Below are 14,360 nucleotides of genomic sequence, written 5' to 3' on the forward strand. Positions count from 1 at the left end.
CACAAATAAAGACTATAAGTCAGTAATCATCTACTCCTGTAAAATAATATTTTTATCAGTATCTCTTAGCAGCACCAGGATCCCTTATTGGATACTATAATCAGTGAATGACAAGATTCTGTAATTACTTCTACACTGTCCTTCCAAGATAGAATCAACTTTACTAAAGAAAGCAATAAAGCTTTTTAGAAGCCATTATTTAGTAGGGAGTGAATAGCTGTATAGTAAAATATTAATTGTTCTAAAAAATACATTGGAGAAAAACACTGTACTTACCAGAAACAATGAATTCTTTTCTATGCATTGTTATTTCTAGTTCTGTTTAGTCCGGTATGATCTATTTCATCAATGCAAGATACATATATGGTCACATGTCTTTTGTTTTTCCAGGAAATCACTGCTGAAGAGCAGAAAGTCCAGGATTTCCATTTTGAAGCCTCCCACTTCTCCTTGACTTGTCCAAAACCATGAGTGTTCACTCAGTCCAGTGAGCTCCATCCCATTTCTTCATACAACAAGCAGACTGGATGTGTGTCATGGTCTTCTGGTCCTGTATGGCTCGGTTTGTAAAACAGTTTGTGTGAATTCAAGTTTTCTTTTCTCCAGGACAAATGCCCAGGGTGAAATTGCTGGGTTGTGTGGTAGATTCAATTTTAGTTTTAAAAGAAATAGCCACACTGTTTTCCAAAGTGTTTGCACCATTTTACATTCCCACCAGCAATGCATACATGTCAGTTTCTCTGTCTTCTCATTAGGATTTGGTGCCATCACAATTTTTTATTTTAACCCATTCTGATAGTATGTAGTGATATTTCATTATAGTTTTAATTTACATCTCCCCAGGCTAATGATGTTGAGCATCTTTTCATGTGCTTATTTGTCAGCTGTATATACTCTTTGGTGAAATATCTCTTCATACCATTTGCTCATTTTCTAATTAGGCTGTTTGGGAGTTTTTACTATTGAATGTTGAGAGTTCTTTGTATATTCCAGATATAAGTCCTTTGTCAGATCTGTTATTTGAAAATATTTTTCCCAGTGTACCATTGTCTTTTCATCCTCTTAATAGGGTCTTTTACAGAACAAATGGGTTTTAAAAATCTTTTTGATGCGGTCCAATTTAACAAATTTTCTTTTCACCCACTTACTTTTCATTTAACAAATAATCATTGGATGTCTACAATTTATCAAGATAATGTTCGAGGGGCCCATGGGAATCAAAGATGCCACATGGTTCCAACTTCAAGGCATTTCCAGTCTAATTGGGGAGACTGGAGATACACCCAAATAACTAATATTACATAACAAACACTAAGTTGAAATGGAAGAGGTAGAGATACATTTTTTAGAAAATCAGATATCATGTTTTGGCTGATAGGGAAGTAGTAGGTGAAGGTTTCATCACTTCTATGCCAGTGCATGCCACAAAATGGTATAGAAACTTCCTTTATAAACTCAGTTTTTTCCAGACTAAAATGATCATTTTTAGATAGCTAACATAATAAATCTCATTATGTGCCAAGCAATTTCATATACATTGTATCAATTAATAATCTTGCAAGGCGGTGGACAGGATTATGCCACATTTTATATTTAGGGAATCTAGGATTCAGTAAAGTTAAGTAACTTGTCCAAGGTCACAAAGGCAGGACATAGTAAGGTCATACTGGCACCCCAGTTTTGTGATTAATGCTCTTTTAATTCCACTCAGAATCCTCCTGAGACATGTCCTTTTCTTGCCAGGATAAACTCATCAATCTTCTGGCTAAGAAATGGACTGTCTGATTCATGTTTTAAAAGAAGATGAGATACATATCCTCAGTGCACAAAAGTCAATGAGCTCTTCTTGATAGAGGAAGAATCCATTAAAACTTTTACAGTGGTCAAGATCATGCAGAAAAGGGAAAAACAAACAATGGCTGTGAGTCATGAGAAGTAAAAGAATAGATGGATATTCAGTAAAATTTTGCTGAATGACAGCTCAGGATGGAGTAATCAAGGAGGGTAGCACTTAATGTCATCTTGCAGGCTCATTGTTACCCAACTCATCTTCAAATGCCAAACCTTTCATGGGAAATGTTTTTTTAAAAAAGTCAGTAATAGCTCAGGTGAAGAATGGAAGTTGTGCCTGTTTCTGCCCTACAAGATGACAAATAGGGAACTGGGGCTCTTTCTTGTCCATAATGTCTCTGGATTTCCATCTGTACTTTCTTCCTGTCTTATTTGTAACCTTGCCCAAAACAGTAAACATCCTCTGTATGTATTCGTTTTTCTTTTGAAATGTTTATCACTTACGTTTCTCTTTTGAAATGTTTATCACTTACGCAAGATATTAGGATCTTGATTCTGAGAATCTGTAAAGAGGCAAATTTATATATTAGGTCAATTTGGCAAAGCCTGATGTCAAATAACCTTTGAACCGAGCCCCCATTCTTGGCCCTGATGTTGACACTACTGGGCCCCATGTGGAGAGTAATCCTTTCACATTCTACATTCAACCCTTTACCCTGCTGGCCTGTGCCTGAAGTTAGACCTACCATCTTGTATAACAAAAGGTAAAAATAAGAACATTGGACAAATAAATTTGTTTGATTAGATTTTCTCTAGGGTAAACGGGAACATGACGGCAATCGTTGGTGCCTCCAGGGAGAGGAACTGAGAGGCTGGTAGCAAGGATGGGAGGGAGTCTTGTTAGCTGTGTAGTCATCTGCACTTCTTGAATCTTCTATGCCAATGCTAATCAAGTACAGGTAAATAAAACTGAATGTAAACAAAATAGGAACAAAACACAAACTTCCTTCCACTTTAGCCAGTTTGTGGATAATAAAATCCCTTTAAAAGAGGAAACTCGATCTTCACAGAAATCAACTCTCTTATCTTCCAAGCTCCCTTCTTTAAGGTTTTTGTTTTTTGCTGTTGCGGGCAGAACAGCAAAGGAGCCAACCATTTCTACTGAGCGAATTTACACGGAGAGAACACTCTTAATCCACCGTCCTGCGAGAGGACACCCAGGGGTTTAGGAATCACCGATGTAGCTCCATAAACGCGTTATTTTGATGGAGTGACTTCCATGTTGCGGCTAAAACTGACAATGTGTTTTCACAGCCCAGTTGTTGGGGCTGTGGCAGTCCGTCTCAGGGAGATTCCGGGCCCAGCGCCTGACGGATGCAAACGCGCTATGAAGCCCTGGCCTGGAGCGCAACCTTTCAACTCCCAGGCGTTCTTCCAGGACCCGGACCTCCTGGACCCGAACGTGCCCCTCACTTGCCGCAGTCTTCCGGCGTCCTTCCGGCAGCGCGGGCTCATTAACCCGCTGGTGCGGCAGCGATGGGGGCTTCGGAGGTTTGGGCGCGCAGTAGCCTGGGACAGACCCTGAGCCCAGCGCAAAGGCAGGGTTGAACGACTGAGCGTCGCTAGCACAGTCAGTTCCTGACAGAACGAAAGGAATCCAGATCAGGGCAGGGGTCATCACGGTGACTTTAAATACCCAGGGACTGTGAAGTGAAGAAGAGCTGTCTTTGGAGAAGCGCCACACCGGCTTTGGTGAGGCTCGGGAGGGAGCGCGCCCACACTCCGGAGGGCAAGCGGCCGCACTGGTAAAGCCAGGCCGACCCCGGATTCGGGTGACGCGTCACTCCGCGGTCGGGGAGGGTCCCGGACTCTGGGGCTCAGGGGCAGGGGACAGGAAAACCTTACTTCAAAGATAGGAGTGACTTGAGGTCTCGCCTGGGGGCTCCCGGGCCGCGGCCCCTGCACTGCACTGCGCCGCTGGGAAGAGCCCAGAAAGGGGCGCGGGTCCCCGCCCCGGGCGCGCGCAGCCCCAGCCCCGCCTCCTCCCGATGCGCCCCGCCCCTCCCGGCGCGTGCCGCCCGCGCGCCGGGGAGCTTCCGAGGAACCGGCCCGGCGGGCACCCCCTGCCCCGGCGCAGGCGCGAGCGCGCACCGCCTCACCGACCGGGAGCCCCACTGGCGCCCCCGCCCCGCCTCCGCACGCGCCCCAGCCCTGGGCACCTCTGATTGGCGGTCGGCCGGGCCAGCAGGTGTCGGCGGCGGCTGCGGCCAGGCTGGCCCCCGCTGCCTGCGGCGCGGGCGCCTCCCTCGCAGCCGCTGCCACCACCGCGCTCCCGCCTCCTGCCCGTTCCCGGGCTCCCGCTGCGGCTGCGGTTCTGGCGGCCGAGCCCCCGTGGCGCTGCAGCTCAGATCCGGCGCGCCCACCGACCCGCGCCCCTGCCTCGCTGCTCCCTCATCCACGCGCCCCGCTGCTGCGGCAGGTGCCCCAGGCGTCCTGAGGCGCGGTGGCCTGAGCGCGGCCGCCATCGATGACCCCGGCCACGGACCTGCTCCAGCCCGGCCACCCCCAGTGAGTAACGTCCCCTCCCCTCCAGCGGCTTTGCGCCACTCTCCAGCTTGCGTTGCCGCAACTTCGGGGGTGGGTGGGTGTGTGGAGGTGTCTCACGTCCCCCCACACCCGTGCGAGTCCTGAACCAGGCCCCCCGGGCACAGCCAGTCTGCCTCTGCGGAGGGGCTGGGGGAAGGGGGTGGGAGCAGTTGAACTTGCTGGAGGATCGTCGCAGAGTCGGAACCGCCCCTTTCTCCCTTGGCCGGGGCCGGAGCCCGCCTCTGCGTTTCCCTCGCGTTTGGCGTTCCCCACTGGCCACGTAGCTCCTGGGCTGCGGTTCACCGCGCACCTACTACGCTGCGGGCGCACCGGCGGGGCGCCTGGAACCATAGGGTAAGCACCCCGTAGAAGCAGCGGGGCGGACTTGACTTTTTCGGACTCTTAATTTCTGTAAAATGGGGCTAATCAGGGACTCGCTCAAGGTCATGGCCCGTGCGCGGAGTAAGAACCCTAATGGGTCTTGTCTGGCCAGGTCCGCGGACTGCTTGGGTAGGGGCGCGCTGTTGCGGATGGATGGTCACTTCAGCTTCATCCCGGTATCCTTTTCGTAATTCCTTCCCTCCAACTTCGCCGGATTTGGAGAAGTCGGGAGCCGATCCCAAGGGACCCTGCCGAGGTTTGGGGGGTATCCGCGGGCGACCTTTGGGGTGAGCGCGGAGCCGAGCGCTTCCGCGGCGGGGACCCCTGGACCTGCTGCATTTGCAGCATTCCCTCCATTCTCAGTCATTTAATTGCTAACATCTTGGCAGGATAGGGGAATTTGCTAGGTGCCTGCTCTTAGATCCACCCTGCTCCGTTTCCTTCTCCCAAACAAGCCCTATTCCCGAGGATAAGTATGGGAGAGACTGTACACACCAGTTCGGGCCCAGGGACTTCGTAAGAGAAGCTGGTACGCTCTGCTGTTGGCTTAGCCAACATTGGCTCTCATCCGCTCTAAGCAAATGCCTTGAGTCTGGCTTCATTCCTGTCCCCCTACTCTCTGCCGCCAGATCTGGGTTTGTTACACTTTCCCTGGGGAGGGTGGAGTCCAGTTGCAAAATGTGTAACTGTTGCTGGATGTGGATAGTTTACTCCAGCTCCTTTGAGGCGGCTCCTGTGGGGCTGTGGGTGGTTCTCAGAGCTTTGGGCTGGGGACAAAGTCACCCCTCCTCTTTTGACATTCTTACTCTGTCCCTCCAACTCAGGCTACGTTGCCCTAACTCGGTGATCAGATGGCTACTTGGATAGTTTTGTGATGTCTGACAAACATCTTTGAACCTCACCTTTTTTTTTTTTAATAAGTAATCTCTATGCCCAACGTGGGGCTTGAACTCAGGACCCCAAGATCAAGAGTCCAGTACTCTACTGGACTGAGCCAGCCAGGTGCCCCTGAGCCTCAATTTTTTTTTTTTAAATCTATAAAGCAGAATAATCCCTGTTGTTTAGTCTTCCCAAGGCAGTTAGGGTTCAGGGGACATGGTAGAGGTAGAAAGTAGAAGGATGGTTCCAGATGATCTGAGCTGTGGGTAGAAGTGGAGGTGATTTCAAGAATTTTTTTACAGCATTCTCTGGGAACTTATTAGATCTAAAAGTCTTTCCAGAGAAATTTAGTTTGGTAAGACTTTGAGAATACTACATTTCATCTTCCAGTTACTGTTCCTTACCTGTCCATGGGTAGCCACAATGGACAGGGCTCACAATGAGCCCTGCCCCATCTGTGGTGTGTGGGCTGGAAGCTAGCTGTCTCTGTGGGGTTAGGGCTGTCTCTCCTGGTGGTGAGACACTGTGTGTGTGTGTGTGTGTGTGTGTCGGGGGCAGGGCAGTTGGTTGTCTCTGTGGAGCTGAAGTGTCTCTTTGGAGACCTGTGTATCTCTTTGTGGCCTTGGTTTCTTGTGGAAGGGGAGGGGCAGTTGTCTGCTCCAGAGTCGGCTCATTTTTGGAAAAGTGAAGTGTTAGCCAGGCCCAGCAATGTAAACTAATAGTGGTATAGATTGTGTCCTGTCTCCTTCCTGCCTGCCCAGAGGGGCAGAAGGAGAGCTCATCTGTGGCCTTGGCCTTTGGAGAAATCAATTGGCACAGACTGAAATACCTCAGAGAGAAAAGGGCATCCCCTGTTCTTGGTTCATATTGTGTCTGCACAGCCTTTTGTCCCAAATGCAAGTTAAAGAGGGAAGACTGGTCAGAACTTAGTGACTTTAATATTATATTAACCTATGACATAATCACAGAAAGTGGCAAAGATCTGAAGTGTACACTCTGGATTTTCACAAACTGAACATCCCTGTGTAACCAGTGCCCAGATTAAGACCTAGAATATTCCCAGTCTCCCCGTGTCCTCTGTAGGTACTGTCCCCCAAGGGTAACCATCATCCTGCTTCGTTTTGTCAGGTGAGTTTTATTCCTATTATTATTTATTTCACCAGTTTAGTTTCAAAGCTAAAATGAAACTGCTTGATAATTTTCTACCTCCTCTTTTAATGTATGCAAACCAAAGGTATTATACCTAAGCCAGTCCACAAATCTAGAGGGGAGAATTTGGCGTTAGGATCTGGGTGGAGTCTCAACTGGTTATCTCCTCCCCTCCCCCCAGTTGGTTCTTGGGCGGTGAAACAAGCCAGACCCCAGACACAACAGGCTGATAATGATACATTGAAGCCAGTTTATTCAGAGTGTATTTGAAAAATGCAAGCCTGAAATAGTGTCATGATAAAATATGAATTAAAAATATGAATGAATTCTCATTTGAAACATAAAAATGGGAATGTTTGAATTTCCCAAAAATAAAAATTGGTAGGGGATCACAGAACGTCAAGGCTGAGTGACTTACAAGCTGTTTGTGCTGTTGCCACATGGTGGCGCCACGTTGGCTGGAGAACCGCAATACCCAGCATTCTTTCCCAAGCCCCCAGGAAGGAGTCCCAGGAATAAAATCCAGCAGTTCAGCATCTCCAGAAATGATTTCCAAACACTGTGGTTTTTCCAGTGTTTGGCAAGGAGGCCTCCCCTCCGGTACCTGCTACGCTAAGTCCATGGGAACCCTGTCCCAGCTTTTCAGGAGTGTGGCTTATGGGTTGGAGGCACATGTATGCAGGAGAGGTGGAGCTGAGACGCGGTTGCCCTCTCTTCGGTAGTATGGAACTGTGGCATGTCCTTGGAATTTTAAAGAGGGTCAACTGAGAAGCTAGCTCAGGTGTGTTGTGCTTATCTTGGTCTCATTTCACCCCAGAATTCCCGCAAAGGTGTGAGAGGAGTTCTCTTTCCTGAGGCAGGTGGCTATTTTTACAGAGCAGTGTCCGTGGGTGAACTCGGAAGAAGAAATAGGCACGAGTGTAGCCAAACTGCTGCCCGATGAAGTGCCCTCTGTGTTCCACAGGGCGGGGACCAAGTCCTGAGGGGGGACCCCAGGGTGGGGGCTGTGTATCCAGCTGTGAAGAGGGCCAAGCAGACTCATCCAGTGCCTTTTCTTTTTACCGTCGGTGTGACCGCGGTGCTGCTTCGAAGATTGTATTTTTACGCTCGCTGCCATGCCTGTGGTTGCTAAGAGTGCTGAATATTTTATATTTATATTATATATATATATATATATATATATATATATATATATATATATATATATATATTTCAGTCAATCCTCATCACAGTCGAGGAGGATGGCTCTCTCATTTTCTAGATGGAGGAACTGGGCCTGGAAGCACTCTTTCTGAGTTCCCCATTGTGTGAGCCAGAGCATGGACTGAGAGCCAAGTCTCGCAGATGACTTCCCCAGCTGAGTTGCGCGCCCTTGCGCGGGGTGAGAGGAGCCTCGCACAATTCTTCTTCCGTCTTCCCTGGCACCTGGTAGAGCGCCTTCCATGTAGTAGGTACTTAAGGCTAAGTATAGGGTTGCCTTCAAGTAGAAACTTCCCGGCTGAGCAAAAGGAAAATCCAGACCATGAAGAATGCTAGCTTGGGGTTGAGTCTATGCAACCTGCAACATTGGGACTGAGTGTGCGCCTACTGGCTTGTGTAGTCTGATTTTATGTTTAAAATTTTATGTAAATGGAGGTCTGTTATTTGTTTTTGTAATTTGCTTTTTTTTCACCAATATTGTTTTTTTAAACATATGTTGATAACATTTGTTGATAATTATAAGTTTAGTTGATACACTTTAACATATTATTTCCTTGTTTGGTATACCAGAGTTTAAATATTGCTCATTGATGGACAAAAGGATGTTTTTACCTTTTGCCATTATGAAAGATGTTGCAGGGAATATCCTTGATAAAGTCTTGTACAAATGTATGTGTGTCTAGGATTTATGTCCCCAGGAGTTGAATAACTGGGTAGGAGGATATGCTTACATCAACATCTATCTGTTACTGGGTTTTGCAAATTGCCGTCTGTAGAGGTTGGGCCACTTTATATACTCCTACTTGCACTGTATTGGAGTTGCTTGTATCCACATATCTTTGTGCCATCAGTTGTTTTAATTTTGATTCACCTAATAAGCATGGAATGTGTTTTACTGCTCTTTTACTTTGCATTTCCTGTAGAGGTTTTTTGTTTGTTTGTTTGTTTTTTAAAGATTTTATTTTATTTATTTATTTTTTTTTTTAAAAAGATTTTATTTATTTATTTGACAGAGATAGAGACAGCCAGCGAGAGAGGGAACACAAGCAGGGGGAGTAGGAGAGGAAGAAGCAGGCTCCCAGCAGAGGAGCCTGATGTGGGGCTCGATCCCATAACGCCGGGATCACGCCCTGAGCCGAAGGCAGACGCTTAACCGCTGTGCCACCCAGGCGCCCCTAAAGATTTTATTTTTAAGCAATCTCTATACCCATTGTGGAGCTTGAACTCACAACCCAAAATCAAAAGTCACATGTTCTAGCGACTGAGCCAGCCAGGCACCCCACCCTTACAGATTGTTAAAAAAAATATATTTTGGTTTTCAAAGTTTCTTTTCTGTACAATGTGATTTTTTTTACTACATAAAACTTTCAAATCTTTGAACTCATCTGAAATTTATATTTCTGTGTTGTGTGTGTGAGGCAGGGATCTGATTGTTTTCCATACTGAAAACCTCTTCTTCCATTATCATTTAATGAATACTTACCTATTTTCTTACTTAATTTTTTGCCATCTCTGTCATATACCAGTTTCTGTTATTTTTTTTGGATCTGTTTCTGAACTCTGCTCTGTTCTGTTCATCTCTTTGTGATTCCTGAGCTAATACCATTTCATTGAATTATTAAAGCTTTATAATAATTCTTTTCTTCTTAGCCTTTTTCTTCACAATTGTCTTGGTTATCCTTGACCCCTTAGACTTCGACATGAATTTTAAGATCTTTCCAAAATATCCCTTTTCATGAAAAATACTGTTATCAAAATTTGGTAAAATATCAAATAAAACACATTTTCTTTTCTTCAAATATAGTGCTAATCAAAACTTTAAATTTTCCATTATTTACTGTGAAATCTTGATCTCCATTTGAAGTGGATTCACTTTAAGTGACACTTCCCTGGTGCCAGATACCTTAAATAATAAGGACCATTTGAATGTGATTCTTAAAACACCTATAAAGATCATTTTTTAAACTCAACAACATACAAGTAATGTTAAAGTCAGTGATTATTCTTCTGTGACATTATTTTTATCCTCCTAATAACTCATTTCATTTAGGTACCATAATTTATTCAACAAAATCATTCTGTAAAACATAAAGCACTCTGCAGTCTTTATTGTAACTTCATTCTTCTCTACATTTTTGTTTCCTTAGGATGAATTACTCTGTTGAAAGTTGTTTACTTTTCCTTTAATTTTTGATACATATTGCCAAATAATGCTCCAGGAAAGCTTATAAATTTATTTTGCTATTAGTCATGTATGAGTGTGCCAGATCTGCATGCCTTGCCAGCAATAAATACGATTATTCATCATCATTTCCAGTTGCACAAAGACTCTTTTTTAAAATTTTGCTTATTTCTAACAAGGCAGAACATATCTTCATGTTTATTGGTTCTTCATAGCAGACTTCACTAAAAAGTTTTCCGTGAGGGTTGTTTTTCTTTTTTCTTTCTTTCTTTCTTTCTTTCTTTCTTTCTTTCTTTCTTTCTTTCTTTCTCTTTTCTTTTCTTTTCTTTTCTGCTTGAAGATTTTATTTACCTATTTGAGAGAAACAGAGAGAGAGGGAGCATAAGCAGGGGTGGGGCAGAGAGAGAGGGGAAGCCGGCTCCCTGCTGAACAGGGAGCCTGATGCAGGGCTCAATCCCAGGACCCTGAGATCATGACCTGAGCCAAAGGCAGAAGCCTAAGCGATTGAGCCACCCAGGTGCCCCTCTTTTACTTTCTGTAAAAGAAACGTGTATTATCACTTGGTGTTTTTGAGAGAACAGATTGTTTTATACAAATCATGTTCATATTTTAATATTAAATATCATTCCACCATATGAAAATACCGTATTTTAAAAGATTGTTCCTCCATGATGGATTTTAGATTATTTCTCTATTTTTTTGACTATTACATCTATGCATACGATAAACATCTTTGAAATGTGTTTATGCACATGGTAAAGAAAATCTTGAGGATATATGCCTGGAAGTGGGATTGCGTGATCATATTTTATGCACACTTACAGCTTGACCACCCTGTTCCAAGTTGCTCCCCAAAGTGGTCATGGTCATTTAAACTTCTGTGGCAGTGCGTACAGATAGCATTTGTCACAGTAAGGAAACAATAATATTAGAGAAGGAGGAACAAAGGTGTTAAAGGAAAAAGTATAAATGTATGTATGTTTGTGTGTACATCGATATCCTAAAGTCCATTGAGAAAACTCGGAGGTTTTTGACCTTTTCATTTTGAAACTTACATCATTAGAAACGATTCTATATAAGTATAAATCGTAAACATCATATAAATATTTCCTTAGCTTAGGAGAATTGGTAAGAATTTAAGTAAAAGGTAATCAGTTTAGTAGTGCTTTTTCAGGATAGCCTGAAAAAGGAGATGGGCCCCTAGCGAAGAGAACAGGAAAAGCACTTCTGCCCAGCACTGTCCCTCCCCATCCCAGGGTGTGGTTTCCACCATTGGACGCTGTTCCTTTTCATCACCTTATCTTGTAAAATTTAAAAGGCTGGGGAATAACTCTAAAATAATATTGTGCCATTAATACCTAATGCCAAAGAGTTTATGCGATCAGTTGCTAGTGATAGTAAGACACAACAGCGTGAAACCGCTAGAAGGTTGGCGGGGAAAAGCCTGAACGATGAACTTGGTTGGGGACAGGCTGGAAACTTTACTGAGAAAAATCTGGCCCACTTCAAGTACACTCTGAGAATCAGGTTTGCATTTGTGTCAGGAGCATAAAAACAGCTTTATGAAACTGCCTAAATGCTGTCTGGAACTGTTTTTGGTTTGGTATTCAACCATGTGTTATATTCCCCCATTACCTTCTGTAAGTAATTATGAGTTAAATTTTTTGCATATATTTATATATCATCAGCTGGGGAAAGAAAAACACTCTGTAGAAAGTTCTTTTGTGGCTGTGATTTACAGCATAATGCCACAGATACGACAGACACGCGATCTGCAGCTGGGATGTACAAATCCATTCTGTCGGCTGACAATGTAATCTCACTGAGCAGACACTTGAGAAAAAAAAACAAGACATGCAAAGAAGGGTGGGTGCCTGGAAGACAGAGGTGCCCGTGGCCCAGGATCTGATGTGGCTATTTGCCAAGGTCCCCAAATAATGTTTTGACACTGACTCGTCACTCAGATGACCGTGTCATCCTATATGGTCCTTTTTGGTATAAAATGTAACTGTGTCAAAGTGTGCAGGGTCACTTTCTAGGCTTGGAAGCCTAGATAGCTACAATACAGGAAGTGATATCTACACTGAAGAAAAGGAAAATAACCCGTCTCTTTACACTGTTTTCTCTGAAGATTCCCCAATCTGGAGAAGCAGTCCTTCTAGCCGCAAACCTCTTCCTAACCTTCTCTTGAAGACCATTGTCTCAAGCGTCATTTCACTTTATCTGTGTAGCTCCAGACTCAGAAGATGTGGCAGGTGCTGTTTTGTGTTCCTGTTATATAAATGTGGTTTGGCTGTTTTGCTTTTTTTGCAAAGCAGTTTATAGATCATTAGGAACTTTGATTTACTAGAATGACATGTAACCAGAGTATTCAAGATTAATTTCTTTCTTTTATGGCTAATTAGAAGAAAAAATTTTAAGAAATGCTATTTTAATTGAATCCTTGTTTAGTCTTCTAGAAATCTACCAGTTGGTTTTTCAGCTTCGCGGTCCAGTAAATGTCAGGTGCCTTCCCCAGGACTGCAGATGTTGCAGTCCGGTGCCTGACTGCTGCGGAGATCTCCTAAGACTCCCTTTGTGCTCCCAGTTCTGAATCTTTCCTCCCACAACTTCCAGATACCTCATGCTTCCTTCCCACTGCCTCAATGCTACCCCCATTTTTTGCCTCAGTTGCCTTCCCTTCAGACTGCTGCTGGTGGTAGATGGCAATACAATGCTGTTATTTCCCTCCTTCTCTTTTCTTTAAATGATCCAAAAACAGTGAAGAAAATGAGAAACAAACCAAAAAACCTAATGCCATTTTTGGCAAATGGGGGAGATAGTTAAAATTGCTTCCCCAAAAGGAAGAAGTGAGATCCAGTGGGGGTGCATTGGAGGCACAGAGATGTGCTGTGGGTGTTCAGTCAAGACCACTTCTCAGGAGGGCGAGAGCCCTTGGTTCGGCACAAAACCCAAGTTCCTTCTAGGTCACAGTGGGATAAGAAAGCCTGTATCAGTGGCCAGCATTTCCTGCCAACCCAGATGAGTCCCATCCCTCTTTTTCTCCTCATCAGTTTTGCCAGAGGTACAGATTATTTTCAGACTTTCAGAGAACCAACTTTTGGCTTTCTTTTCTCTATTGTACAATTATTTTTTATTTTATTAAACTCTTGTTCTCATCCTTATTATTTCCTTCCTTCTAGTTTCTTTGACTTCATTCTTTTCCTCATCTCTTAAATTTCCAAGGTTAACTCATTAACTTCCAGCCTTTCTTCTTACTTAGATATGCATTTAGCCCAATAAATTTGCCTCAGGTATTGCTTTCGCAGTATTTGTCTTCCACGGTTTTGATTCGTAGTGTTTTTATTGTTCACATGTAAGTCTTTAACATTTTTGTTATGGTTTTTTCTTTGACTTAATGAGTTCTTTGTGTGCTTTTGTTTTATTTTTAAAATTTTCAGAGTTTTTAGCCATTGTTTTTTCTATTTTAATACATAGTGATTAAAGAATGTGGTCTACATGATTCCAATTCTTCGAAATTTGTTGGGATTTGTTTTATGGCCTGGTACATAGTTTTTGCAGATTTCCATGTGTTCTTGAAAATAATTGATTGCAATGATCAATATATGTTCATTAGCTTAAGCTAGTTAATTATGTTATCAGATCTTACATCTTTACTCATTTTTTTTTTTTTGCAGCTTAATTAATCCGTTATTGAGGGAGGAATTTATAGATGTGAATTTGTCAGTTTGATCTTGGGCTTTTTTCAATTTTTGCTTTGTATATTTTTTAAAGATTTTTAGAATTTATTTATTTGATGGAGATTGAGAGAGAGAGAGAGCGCGCATGCTTAGGAGCCAGGGGAGGGGCAGAGAAGCAGACTCCCAGCTGAGCAGAGAGCCTGATGTGGGACTCCATCCCAGGAGTCTGGGATCATGACCTGAACCAAAGACAGACGCTTAACCGACTGAGCCACCCAGGCACCCCGCTTTGTTTATTTTGAAGCAATATGTTATTAGGTGCATTTTGGGTCGACTCGGTATATATATATATATATATATATATATATATATATATATATATATATATATATCATTATGAAACAACCCTGTTAATGTCCAGTAATGCTCCTTGTTTTTAAGTCTGCTTTATTTATTTTTTATTAAAAAAAAAAGATTATTTATTTGGGGAGGGAGGGGCAGAGGGAGAGAGA

At 43.6% G+C, this 14,360-nt stretch overlaps 1 protein-coding gene across 3 annotated transcripts in view; it reads left to right on the forward strand.

Moving 5' to 3' along the window:
- Positions 1 to 3,888: 3,888 nt before the first annotated feature.
- MYRIP (myosin VIIA and Rab interacting protein) overlaps positions 3,889 to 14,360 on the forward strand; it is a 354,858-nt gene continuing 344,386 nt past the window's right edge. For 2 of the 3 annotated variants that reach the window (XM_045798182.2, XM_045798184.2), the window contains exon 1: positions 3,889 to 4,359. The gene's annotated coding sequence lies outside the window, so the exon portion shown is untranslated. Of the gene's footprint in view, positions 4,360 to 4,409; positions 4,732 to 14,360 lie in introns of those variants that run through there. The other variant, XM_045798183.2, reaches the window with a different exon arrangement.

Source organism: Ursus americanus, chromosome 20, assembly GCF_024610735.1.
Source record: "Ursus americanus isolate L20-20 chromosome 20, mUrsAme1.1.p, whole genome shotgun sequence".
In the NCBI taxonomy this organism is placed as follows: domain Eukaryota; kingdom Metazoa; phylum Chordata; class Mammalia; order Carnivora; family Ursidae; genus Ursus; species Ursus americanus.